This window comes from Arvicola amphibius, chromosome 9, assembly GCF_903992535.2.
Source record: "Arvicola amphibius chromosome 9, mArvAmp1.2, whole genome shotgun sequence".
Classification (NCBI taxonomy): Eukaryota; Metazoa; Chordata; class Mammalia; order Rodentia; family Cricetidae; genus Arvicola; species Arvicola amphibius.
The window spans coordinates 51,758,968-51,771,390 of record NC_052055.2 but is presented as its reverse complement, the minus strand read 5'-3'; the positions used below and the strand labels follow the sequence as shown (position 1 = coordinate 51,771,390).

Sequence of the window (12,423 nt, the reverse complement as noted above, 5' to 3'; positions counted from 1 at the left end):
GAGGTCGCGGGGACGGCTGGCACCGCTTTGAGTTCCAGCCCGCCCCGGGAGGACTCAGATTCTTAAGCCTGACGCACTTGGTTCCTGGTTTTTAAACGTGTCAGGCAGGACTGCAGCCAGGATCAAGGAGAAGAACGCACGGCGAACCGGTCTGAAGGAGCATATGTGAAAATCCCTGGCGGAGCCCAAGTGCACTTGTGCTGTTTAAAAAAAAAAAATGTTGCATTTGTGGCTTTTAGGGTAGGTTTTATGAATGACAAATTATACTTGATGAAATTGTATCTCCTATCTGTCCCTGTCTGCCGCCTGGTTTTAATCAGCGCTTTCGGAAGGCAGTGTCTGCGCTGCGCTGATGTTATATAATTGACGTGGTTCACCATCAGATATTTTTTAATGTACTTTTGGAGTGGTCTTCAGACAGGCCCAAGGTGTAGACGAATGAGGGTTGTTAAGGTTTGCCCTCCTCTAGCTCCAGATGTGTGAGCTCAGCTGTTGCCTGTCACTTAGGTGACAACTGGCCTTTTTCCGACTAAGCCTTTGCTGTCGCCATTATCCTCAGTGAAGTGTCAGTGTTCAGCGGCCTTCTTTACCAAGAGTGGGACCGTGCCCCTTGGGACGTGTCAGCGGCGTTTGATCATCCCCAACAATATGTCTGTTTTTAGAGTGGGAAATGGGGAGGAGAGAATACCAAAAACCTTGACAGCCAGATAGATACACTTTTAGATTTAGGACCAACCTAATCTAAAAATTCTGTTTTCATCAAGACAGCTCCGTAAGGATGACGCAATGTTTGTCGAGCCTTTTGCCTAGAACAATATTTACTCCCACCAGGGGATTTAAAACTTAAACAGCAACCATTTATCTTGCTGTCTGGTGGGGTTGGGTTCATTTCGCCTCCAATGTGGTCCCTAGCCTAGGTGGCTGGGACAAGAATCTATCATTGTAGCCAGCTGGAGCCTAAAGAAAGCAAAACACAGCACCTGCTGGTAGCAAAGAGTTCTAAATGCCATCCACCGGCGAGTCAGAAAACACAGGAGGAGATATTTAATAAGCACTTCTAGAAATGTTTATACGAAGGATTTAAAGGCTAACAATGTAGGGGCTATACAAAAGGCACTAGAAATAAGGGATTCTACCCTCAGTTAAGAGTTCGCACTTACCGATAACTCAGATAAGTCATGCCTGGCATGAATGAATGACTCGTGCTTCGAAATAAGCCTTGGGAAGGAAAAGAAGGGGAGCAGAATGGTGTCTAAAGTTGGACAGGTTGATATGAGTGAATGAGTTTAGTAATTTAATTTGATTTTTCCATTCTTAGTTTGGTATAATTGGAGAGTTACCAGTGAGTGAGCCTGTTGATTCACGGACTGTTTTTAAGAGAAAACTGCTATATTTCACTAAAGTGACAGATTCGATCAGTTCTGCAGGGAATTCCAATGATGCTTAAGAGGTTGGCTTTGGTTATAGTAGGACCATGGGTCTACTTTTTCTTGTAATGAGTCAGCTTGGGCGATGAAAGAAAAACTTGATACAAGCTGGAAGGAAAAAGAAACTTTGTGGACTGTGGTAGAAGTGTCCCCACCAGTCTCTCTTAGTAGTTTAAAATATCCGGAATAGGTAATCTCTTTAAAGTCTCCAGTAACTTGTTGGTGGCCCACAAAAGGTTAGGTTCTTTACAGTACTGGGGGCAAACCTGGGCACGTGCTCGGCTCCACAGATGAGCCACACCCCAGGGAGTGACATCCCTAATACTGGAGAAATAGAACGAGAACCTTTAAGAATTATTTTGCCAGCTAGAAGCTCTCACAATAACCTACCCTATATTTTTTGAATTGTCTGATATTAAGGGCAGCAATTCTCAGTCGAGATGATCCTTTACTGGCTGGTATTTTAATTACAGCAGTTAGTTCCCTGAACACAGTATCTTATAATGGATAGATTTTCCATTTTAAAAAAAAGTAGAATTTCAAAAGTCACAACAGGGTTCTGGAGAGATGGCTCAGGTGGTAAAGAGCTTGTTGTACAAGGATGAGGGCCCTGGCTCAGGTCCCCAGGACCCACGCAAAGAGATGAGCATGGTTACCTGCGGTTGTAATCTCGGCACTAGCTGAACAGGGCAGGCGGTTTCCGGAGCACCCAGGGAGCCGGCCAGACCATCAGTGAGTTTAGGTTCACTGAGAGACTGTGTCAAAAAAATAAGGTGGAGAGACATAGAGGGAGATGGGTGACATCAACCTCTGACCTCCATGCTGACACCACACACACACACACACACGCACACACACACACTGATTCTCATGTGTGCACAGGAATGTTTGTTATGTCATCTGACCAAGATAGACTCCTCCCCTCAGGAAAACAGTTCTGTGTTTTCTCCATGTTATATAAAACAGTATTCTTTGTTCAATTCTTACTATTGTGAGAATATTAAAATTGTGTAAATCTGGGTGCAATGTTCTAGGATGAAGAGGAATAAGGAAAGTGAATGAGGTGTTTATTGGTGGGTGGGTTGGTATGCTAAAGGATCATTATTTTTCTCCTGGTTATTGGATAAGGAACTTCAGAAAGTGGGTGTGAACAAACGTTTGGAGCCGGGAGCAGAGTTATCTAGAGGCCAAGCCAGGTACTGCTGCAGTGTCTCAAAGTCTCAGTAGAAGCGGAGGCTGTGCTTCTGACAGAGTGTCAGGGACCAGGATGGCCTAAGGGCAGCACAGAGCCTTACCCTTCTGGACCCCTCCCTTTGGACATATGCAAAAGTCGTCCCTCAGCACCCTGGCAACCAGCAAATGCACCACGTGGTTTACAGTGCTCAGAAGAAGTGGAGTCGGCCCTGCATCCAGGAGCTGTGGGAAAGGCTGGCCCATAGCAGCCAGGAAGCTTCGCATGCCCCATAGCCCCTGACCCTCTCCTGAAGAAGGCAGTGGAAAGAGGTTTGCTTTACAGCTTGGCGCATGCTGATGTCATGACATTTCTGGCACAGAGATACGACAGAATAATCAGATCCCTCGCCATGTGCCAGAATGACATGGTTTTTCCGCGGGCTGTTCCTGAGCTGCTGGTTCACGGGCATGGGCTGTTTCCAGTTACTCGGGGGATCAGGCCTCTCAGACAGTTCAATAATTCTTCCCGTGTCTGTCTGTTTAAATGCTCGTGGTCACATCTGAAGGGACTTCTCGGAGAACACAAAGATACTACCACCTTCCGTGGTCATTTTCCTTTAAGAAAAGAAAATGTCAGATAGGCAGAAACCACACTGTAAGTATTTGAAAACAGAACTGCAAATGAGCCAATAGCTGTCATTCACTTTTATGTAACTCTGCTCCCCAAGTTTTTCCTAGGTGATCCTCAGAAACCAACTGGCCCATTAAGCTGAGGTTGCGTTTTTTTCTCCCTGGGGGATTGGAGCCAACCCCTTCCTTTCCAGCTCATTACATAGTTGTCAGGAAACAAGTGAGGGCTGTGTTATTTCAGTTGTCTTGGTCCTCTGTCCCGCTGGTGGGTTTCCAGTTCCCACCAGCTTTGCTGTACTCTTCTGGCCTTTGGAACGAAAGATGTGTCAGCGAAGGGTGACATTCTGCATTAAGATGCCCCCAGTGCCCCGAGTCCCCTCCCATAGTTCCACCGCCCTTCTTTTATGGAGGTACTGAGCCCACAGCTCACAATTATGGTCTGTGACTTCAGTAACAATTCTGTTTGAAATGTTTCCAATTACACATAAGATTGGCCCCACGCAGCAGCTGCATGCCAACAGCATTTCCTAGTGAGCTCCAAGAATCAGGCTGTGATTGCTTTTAATTTAAATAAAGGCTATTTGGTTTCCTGTGATGTTTTTTTATAACCACCTTTTCCTCCATTTGTGTTGCCTTTTAAAAAAAAATTAGAAAGGCCAAGATAGAGTAGCCAGCACTTAATGTGATGTGACCCTAGTTTTCTAGGATACCATTTGCTCTGAGCAAACATCATCGGCTTAATAAAGGAAAGAAACTTTATGCGCCATTGGGTTCCCCAAGGAGGGGGAAAGGTTATCTGGTAACACATTCTAAGCCACAATGTTTTCAAGGGTTTTTTTTTTTTCCTTTTTTCTTTAGAGACCTATCAAAAATTATTCTTTTAGGCCTTTGGATATCTGATACATTGCCTTTTATTCAAATTATTTCATCTTGCCATTTAAGGACCATGAAGAGCCGTTTAAAACAAAATACTAAATACTATTTACTTAAATAGTATTTAAATAGTATTTTAAAACAAAATACTAAAGTGGTAGAGAGTTAAAAACATACTTAAGACAGAAGAGGAGACAGCAAATAATTTCAGGCATTCCTCAGCCACCAGGGCTTCCCAGCCCACCTCCTCTGGGGGCTTCCGACTTGTCTAACACAGTGGTGACTCCAGCCCTCCAATAGCCAGCGGATGGATTTGACAAACTAATCTTGAAAATAAGAAAATACACAGTCTTGGGACTTGGCTTGTGTGGACTGGGATCAGACTTGGGGGGGTGGATGTTCTGTTTCCAGAACAGTTTTGTGCCTCCTCCCCCTGAAACACAACACCCACAGCCAGAGGGGATCCAATGGGTGAGGTGCTGAAATGGTCCCCAGGAAGGATTTTCACACAGGCCCTTTCAGTGCCTCCAGAGCATTCTGGAGGATATAGTTCTTCTTTGGGTTCAACAGTAGTGGGCTTGCCTGAATGCCAACATCTCTCTTAGCACTTTTGGACCGTTTCCACCATGCAATAAATAGTGCTGTTTAGTCCAAATTTGTAAATGCCATATTTCATGGAGCCCCTGCGGGAACAGCAGAAACGAGCCCACTGCATGTGGGCCCTTTGCTTCAGGGACCAGTTCCTCAGTAGCTACCATTAAAACAGAACACACACACACACACACACACACGCAAGCTCACAGACTCGGGCATACATGCATACATACTAGCCTAATAGTAAAACTGGACTATTTCACCTTCGTGAAAGAAAAGTAATTGGAGCTGTGTTGTATCTTCACCAAAGGCATTTGCGTTTTATTATTCTTTAAGTTATAACAAGCAAGTAGCATGGTAATCTGAAGAAATCAATAACTCGATAGGAGTAATGGATATCTCCAGTTAGGCTACTTCCACGCTTGAATAATCTTAAGTCCCTTGATTCTGAGCGGGAAGGAGGTTAGAGAGTATGACACTTGGCTTTAAAAGAGACCCATGACAGACCATGTTAGGCTTCACATGAGAAGCCTGCCCAGAGCACACATGCTGGAACACTTGTGTAACCTCTGTCAAGAGAAATGGCACATCCAATTCTTCTGTGTCTGTGTAATTAACAAGTATGGGCAGTGTTTGGAGTTTATGCGTGCTACATAATTTTTTGAGAACGATAAAGGGAGGCCTGAAGTACATGGAGCCCCAGATGTTTCTTATAGAAAGTGCAGATGTGCTGTGGGGATTCTGCAGCACATTCTGTGTAGCTTAGCTTGGTTCATCTCAAGGGTCCGGTGAGGAATTCCGCCGAGCGGCCTCAGCTCCCATTTGCCACAAGTCTTGAGCAATGGGCTGAAGTGATAGCTGAGTCCCTCATGTTGTTCTGAAATGCTTTAGCCTTTTGTGTTTTTCCGTAACTACGAAGGGAGGGGAGAAAATAGACATAGATGTTTAACTAACTTCACCATCCACGTTCCTGTTGTGGGCCGTCTATAAACGTGACCAGCTACGTGGGCTAATAGCCAAAAACATGTCCTTCAGCCCTGCCAAGTGTGAGAAAGACAGGCCAGCTTTCTCCATTTTGAAGGATTGGAAAATGTACTTTCTTAACCTTCTTTTGAATTGTGAGGAGTTGGCCAAGAAAATCATTTTCCCCTCCTCCTCCTCCTGACCCAGGGAAAGCAAACAGCAGGGCTGTTGGGATGGGAGCGCTTTGCACATCTGACTTGGCTGTGTTGAAAACAGGTGACCAGGTCATCAGAGTGGGAAGAGCCTGCTGGCTGGCTTTGTAGTTGCCACCTGGAGACACTGGCTTTTTAAACATTGTTTCAGTCATTTTTGAGAGAATATCTTCTTCGTGTATCCTTCCTGTTCATGAGCAGGGGTTCTAGGACAGACATCTGTGAGCTCACAAGGAACCAACCATGCAGAGGAAGACTGGTTTGTTTTTTTTTCCTGGAAAAATCATAAAAGCGGGACTGCAGGCCAATAGCTGTGTGGTTTTCAGTCAGTTTCTCAGCATCTCTGGGCTTCAGTTTTCTCATATATACAATGAACGAATTAGGCTAGGTCTGTATGTAATTAAAGAATGTAATCAGGGCTGGAGCAATGGCTCAGATGTTAAGAGCACTGGCTGGTCTTCGGGAGGTCCTGAGTTCAACTCCCAGCACCCACGTGGTGGCTCACAACCATCTGTAATGCGATCTGGTGCCCTCTTCTGGCTTGCAGAGTACTCATACATAAAATAAAAATAAACAATTTTTAAAAAGAAAGAAAAAAAGGAAGGAAGGAAGTAATCATAAACACCTGTGGAACTTTATCAAAGCACAGATAATGCACAGAGATTTTTAAGGTGGGGCAAGGGGGCGTGCATTTCTCAATACTGGATATTGAACCCAGGAAAGTCCTGTGTGGGTTCACTGCTAGCCACGCCCCCAGCCCTTGGGTGGACTCTTGCACTCATGGCCTGAATCAGCCATTCAGGTGATTCCAGTACACGGATGTGGTGGAGCCACTTGAATTAGACGGTGTCAGAAATTCACTGCCAGGACAACAATTGCGTCTTTGCCCCACAGGGGCTGAACTCGATGCTTTCTGTCTTGTCTTCTTCCCTTCCCGCTTACTTTTTCACCTTCCCTCTCTGCCTCCCTCCTTCCTCCTCATCTTCCCTCTCTGCCTCCCTCCTTCCTCCTCATCTTCCCTCTCTGCCTCCCTCCTTCCTCCCCATCTTCCCTCTCTGCCTCCCTCCTTCCTCCTCATCTTCCCTCTCTGCCTCCCTCCTTCCTCCTCATCTTCCCTCTCTGCCTCCTTCCATCCTTCCTCTTTTGTTCATCCATGCTGAATGGCTACTCCATTCTATCACTAACAAACTCTTGAAGTGTCACTGGGCCCAGGACTGCATATGATTCATGGTGATTCATGTCACAGGGCAGAGACCTACCCCTGCCTGACACTCACTCGCTGCCGGCAAATACAGATGCCTGATGTCAAAGAACTTTGTGAAAATATAATGCAACTTACGTTTTCAAACAGTATACCCGCTATGTTTTTGTCACCCTGGAGACACCTTTTAGGTAAACTATCTCCAAATTTAAAACAATTAACATAATCATTTACTAATCTGAAAAGCAACATCATAAGTATATTATTTTACAGTACGTTTGTCATACTCAAAGCATATTTATTGTAATTTGTTTCAGATTAGTAATTGACCCATTGTTTTAGACTTGGGAGTATTCTCCCTAAAAAGATATCAGGAAATTGGGGGGAGGGGTGCATCTTATTCCAAAGTACAAGTTTTTCAGAAAGTGCAACTTGCATACTGTTGGAAAAAAATAACTTTATCCTACGTCTTCTTACATTTCTAGTTCCCATAGTTGTTTAATAAATATTTTCAGGGTTTTGCGATCATAAAAATATGCCAATTTAAGAACTATTACCCAAATATATCACTATAAATTTTAAGAAACTTATCTGAGCTGGGCGGTGGTGGTGCACGCCTTTAATCCCAGCATTTGGGAGGCTGAGGCAGGCGAATCTCTGTGAGTTCGAGGCCAGCCTGGTCTACAAGAGCTAGTTCCAGGACAGGCTCCAAAGCTACAGACAAACCCTGTCTTGAAAAAAGACAAACAAAAAAACTTATCTGAAAAATTAAGAGTTTATTACAATTTTTTTTTTACAATTTTGCATCCTACCTTTAAATATTTTGAATTGTCAGGTAGACATTTTAAAATAAAACTTTATTAATATGAGTTTTTAGATACGCATCTTGTATAGAGAGATACGGGTCTCTCCTTTCAACAACAGGAATACTGATTCCCATTTCCATTTCTTTTAGTTTTATTTATTTTTATGTGCATTAGTGTTCTGCCTGCATGTGAGGGTATCAGGGCCCCTGGAACTGGAGCTACAGGCAGTTGTGAGCTGCCATGTCAGTGCTGGGAACTGAACTTGGTTCTTGTGGAAGAGCGGCCAGTGCGCTTAACCCCTGAGTCATCTCTCTACCCTTTCTATTTTTTAAGATTTATTTTCTTTGTAGTTGCGGGGAGGGGCAGGAGGGAACAGGGACATGTACGGGTGTAAGTGAAGTCACCGCAGAGGCGGGAAGACGGCCTCGGATCCCCCTGAAGCTGGAGCTATTGTTGCAGATGTTGTGATACACGTTACATGGGTGCTGGGAACGGAGCCCAAGCTCACTAGGAGAAGAGTGCCCCTCCTAACCATTGAGCCATCCCTATAGCCCAGTTCTCATCTCTTTGGACTAGTGGAGCAGTCTTCAGACTGGCTAATGGTAGTTATTTCCGTAGCCAGGATTATTTTCATCCTTGCCCAGGCGTAATTCCACACATATTCCACCACACGACGTTCTTGAAAACCACGCATGCTCTGCACAGAGGCTTGCGTCGGAGTCTCAGTGAAATGTGGCAAACATAGCGTTTGCGGAAATTCATTGATAGGATTTGTCGCCCGTCTCCTCCTTTCTTTGCCTTTTTGGTCTGCGGTTTTAGTTGCTGCTCGTGGCTATCCAGTATGGCCATCGTTTCACGTCCACAAACTACGTGGAACTTGAAAAGTCACTCTGGTGACCACCAAGCATAAGTCCCTGTCCCTGGGTCCCTTCCCTGACACAGTGAATGAATAGCAGCAGTCACCATCACTAGTGCTGCGTCTGCACAGCAAAAACCAGAGAGGACCATGGATGCTTCTTCAGTTTCCCAGACTTTTGTTTGTTTGCTATTGTGTTTTTAATTCAATCTAACTTTTTTTTCTAATGTAATAAGGCTTTTAAGTCCACTATTCTACAATCTGACCACCTTTCCGATGTCCCTCGGACTTCTCACTGTGCAGGTACAACCAACCAGTCACGCAATCAACGGCTTCGGCACCTCTTCCTGTCCAGTGCACATGGCTAAATCAAACATCCCTGGGCCTGAGTGGATACATTTCTACACTTGGGTTGTTAGCACGGTGTAACTGAAAACTCTCACTTTCAGCCATTTTGTGAATGACACAAGGCACTGGCTGCAGGAAGAGCTAAGCCATAACTGACAGAGTTGAAAGATCCCTGGAAGAAGAAGCCAGGCGGTGTTGGGGGCGGGGGCTGCCTCCCAGTATGACACGGACGTTTGTATTTGTGGATTTAACTGTCCTCAAGTTTCCCAGCTAATCCCATGTTTGTGATGGATTCCAAACTCCTATAAAAGGGCGTAGGATGGAGGCTCTCTGTGTCATTCATGCCGCCGCCCGAGGGATCAGAGACATAATACAGAAAGATACCTTTCTTGTCAGTGGGATCAGAAGGGAATCCCTGCTCTGGCTTGGGAGGCCCAGCAGCAGCGCCCCTTCAATCCCCAGTGCCACCCACCATCCCCACCTGTGACTTCTCCATAGTCTTAGAAAGCCACCTCTCTGTTTTCCTGGTCTGCAGCCCTGTCCCCAGCTCTAGAGCTCCTCTGGGAACATGGTAGGTACTTAATAGCCGTGAACAAAGTGAATCCTCGCTGTTGTATGGCGGTGTGCAGTGCTCAGAAAAAACATTTTACTGTAGTTTCGTTCTGATACTCAAGCCGTAAAGTTATCAGATGATTTCTTTCTCTACAAATCTGGTACTTAGGGACCATGTTATACATAACATAAAGACAAAAGAAGCCAGGATTGTTTCTTCCCTGAGTCTTGTTTGGGGTTTAGGTTGTTTCTGTTGTGGTTTGGTTTGGTTTGGTTTGGTTTAGTGTTTCGAGACAAGCTATCTCTATGTAGACCTTGTTCTTGGAACAGGTAGACTAGGCTGGCCTGGGGCTCAGAGATCTGCCTGCCTCATCTCCCAAATGCTGGGATTAAAGGCATGCGCCCAGCCTGTCTAGCGTGGTTTTTTTTAGCTGAAGTTTCTGAGAAACTTCCCTCTCATTGGAATAAAACTAAGTGAGGGCAAGAGTCAAGGACAGGGGCTGGCCACCCTCCTTTCCCTTCCTCCACCCCACAGTGACAGAACTAGGACTACACAGCAGAACCCCACAGTGACAGACATTTGAACTAGGACTACACAGCAGAGGGGAACTCAGTCCTCAGAGATGAGCGTCTGCAGAAAGGAAGCTCCGAGGCCTTCCTCTTCACCATGAGCTACACTCCCTACTTAAGAGAGAGGTGGAGGAAGCATCCTCAGACAGGCTTTGGGGCTGCCCCAGGGTGACAGGCTGTCATTTACTCTTGGTTTCAACCTGCTTGCTAGGAACCCTAGTTGCTTGAGTTATTATTATTTTAATGTCTCAGGTTCCAGGGACTAATTGGCAGTGGCTCAACTTTTTAAGAAGCCTAACCAACTTATTTGTCCAGAAATGATCATGTTTTAATTTGACACTTTTTTTTTCTTTTTTCCCACAATAAGGCAAATGCCCCCCAAGTGCAGAGTGCCTTCGAGTATACCTCATGCATCTTCACTTTGGGTTTGGGGAGGGGGCTACCCAAGGTTAATCGGATGTACTAATGAGGAGTCCACCGAGTTCAAGGCTCTAGCTGCTAAGCAGCTGTGGCTTGGCAGCCCCTCAAATAAAGCACATCTGCAGCTGAGGTTTTCAAAAGAAAGAAAAGCAAGAAGGTTGACTGAACGTCGCTGTGGCTTACCCAGCACGGTTGATGTCTGTGGTCTCCTACACACGGCTGTTCTTCCACAGATAAGTCCTGTGTAGGAAATGCCTTTAAATACCTGGTGGCTCTCACTGAGTTAGATGCATCACTTAATTCTCTAGACTTCTCACTCTATTCTACCTCGGTGGCCTCAGTTAGAATATGAAGGGCATGGTGATATTCTTAGTTTTTATTTTATTTGATTCCAAAATGCCCGAGTTAGAGGCTATCTCGTCAGGGGGCTGGACGGCGGTGACTAGCGGAAGTGGTGTCTCGTCGTCATCGTCACCACCTGAATGGATGACTAGATGTGTTAAAACACTCCGGCTAGCAAGGTTCAGCTCGCAGCTTTATCCATTCCTCCCTGTGGTCAGTTCCAAATCCAGAAGTTGCAGTGTTCAGGGATATATATCCTTCGCAGACCCAACAGTTGTTCTAAATAGATTCCTTGCAGTACAGTATGATAGCCACAGATAAAATAGATTGGGGTGGAGGTGGCGCACGCCTTTAACCCTAGCACTCGGGAGGCAGAGGCAGGCGGATCTCTGTGAGTCCGAGGTCTATAGAGTGAGTTCCAGGACAGTCAGGACTACTCGGAGAAACCCTGTCTCCAAAAACCTAAAGTAAAATAAACAGAAAAGTGGAGTTGTTAAGTAGAAAGTCACCAATGGGATGTATGTACAACAAAGACTTCCTTGTCTTTGACAAAAAAATGATAACTGTGAGCGTTATGTTCATCATGGGAAATACAGAGGATTTGAAGCATGGGACTCGGAGTGCTGTGCTCATGTGTGTTTGTGTAGTCACAGAGTATTAATAGCTGTGTTTAAAATGTCCGTGGCTTTTGATCAAGGTTTACTTGAAGACAGTGCCATTTGATTGAGTCCTGATATTTTTGAGAGCCCCGATCACATTCTCATTTATTTCATAGGTACATTTAGCAGATGTGCAGCAGGCAGTAAAGTCCTCTCTGGGTCCTGCTAATCCCGGCCAGTACAGGTTGCACATGCGACCAGACCCAGCGGAGAGTACCTTCTAGTGTGTTGTAATTAGTTGAGCCATTAACTTTTCAGCAGATCCTCAGGACCTCAAATGTCTGTCACATCCTAATGAAGCCGGGCTCAATCATAAGCCCACACTGGGAGGCATGCAGCCGGAGTAGCAGAGCCTACAAGCCTCATCAGCAGCAACACTCGGTGGCGCATCTCCCAGCAGGTTCCTAAGTGACTCCAATGTGCCGTGCAAGGGCTCTCTAGATGTGACATTAATAATCACCAGTTTGAATCTGGGTCACCTCAGCCGTGACTCCGAGATCAAACACCGCCCAGTGGTAATGAGTGTGTGAAGGTACACACTGGGCTTCCTAATGACACCTTTGGCCTCTTGAGCGCTGTTAGGGGTAGAGTGGAAATCCAGCTGCCAGAGCCCTCCGTCTGGAGGCCAGCCCTTCGGGGTACAGCTGACACCCTTTCATAGGGACTCTCGAGGATGTCGCAGGGCTTCTGTTATCCTAGCTCCTCAAATGGTTACCGAGACCCTTTCATCTTTTCCTGATGAAAAGATGCCACATCAGAGTATGGATGCCTATTTTGCGTATTCTCTTGTCTCACTA

At 45.5% G+C, this 12,423-nt stretch overlaps 1 protein-coding gene across 1 annotated transcript in view; it reads left to right on the top strand.

The window, feature by feature from the left end:
• Positions 1-12,423, top strand: part of Prickle1 (prickle planar cell polarity protein 1) — a 90,697-nt gene that overhangs the window by 768 nt on the left and 77,506 nt on the right. The window lies entirely within an intron of this gene.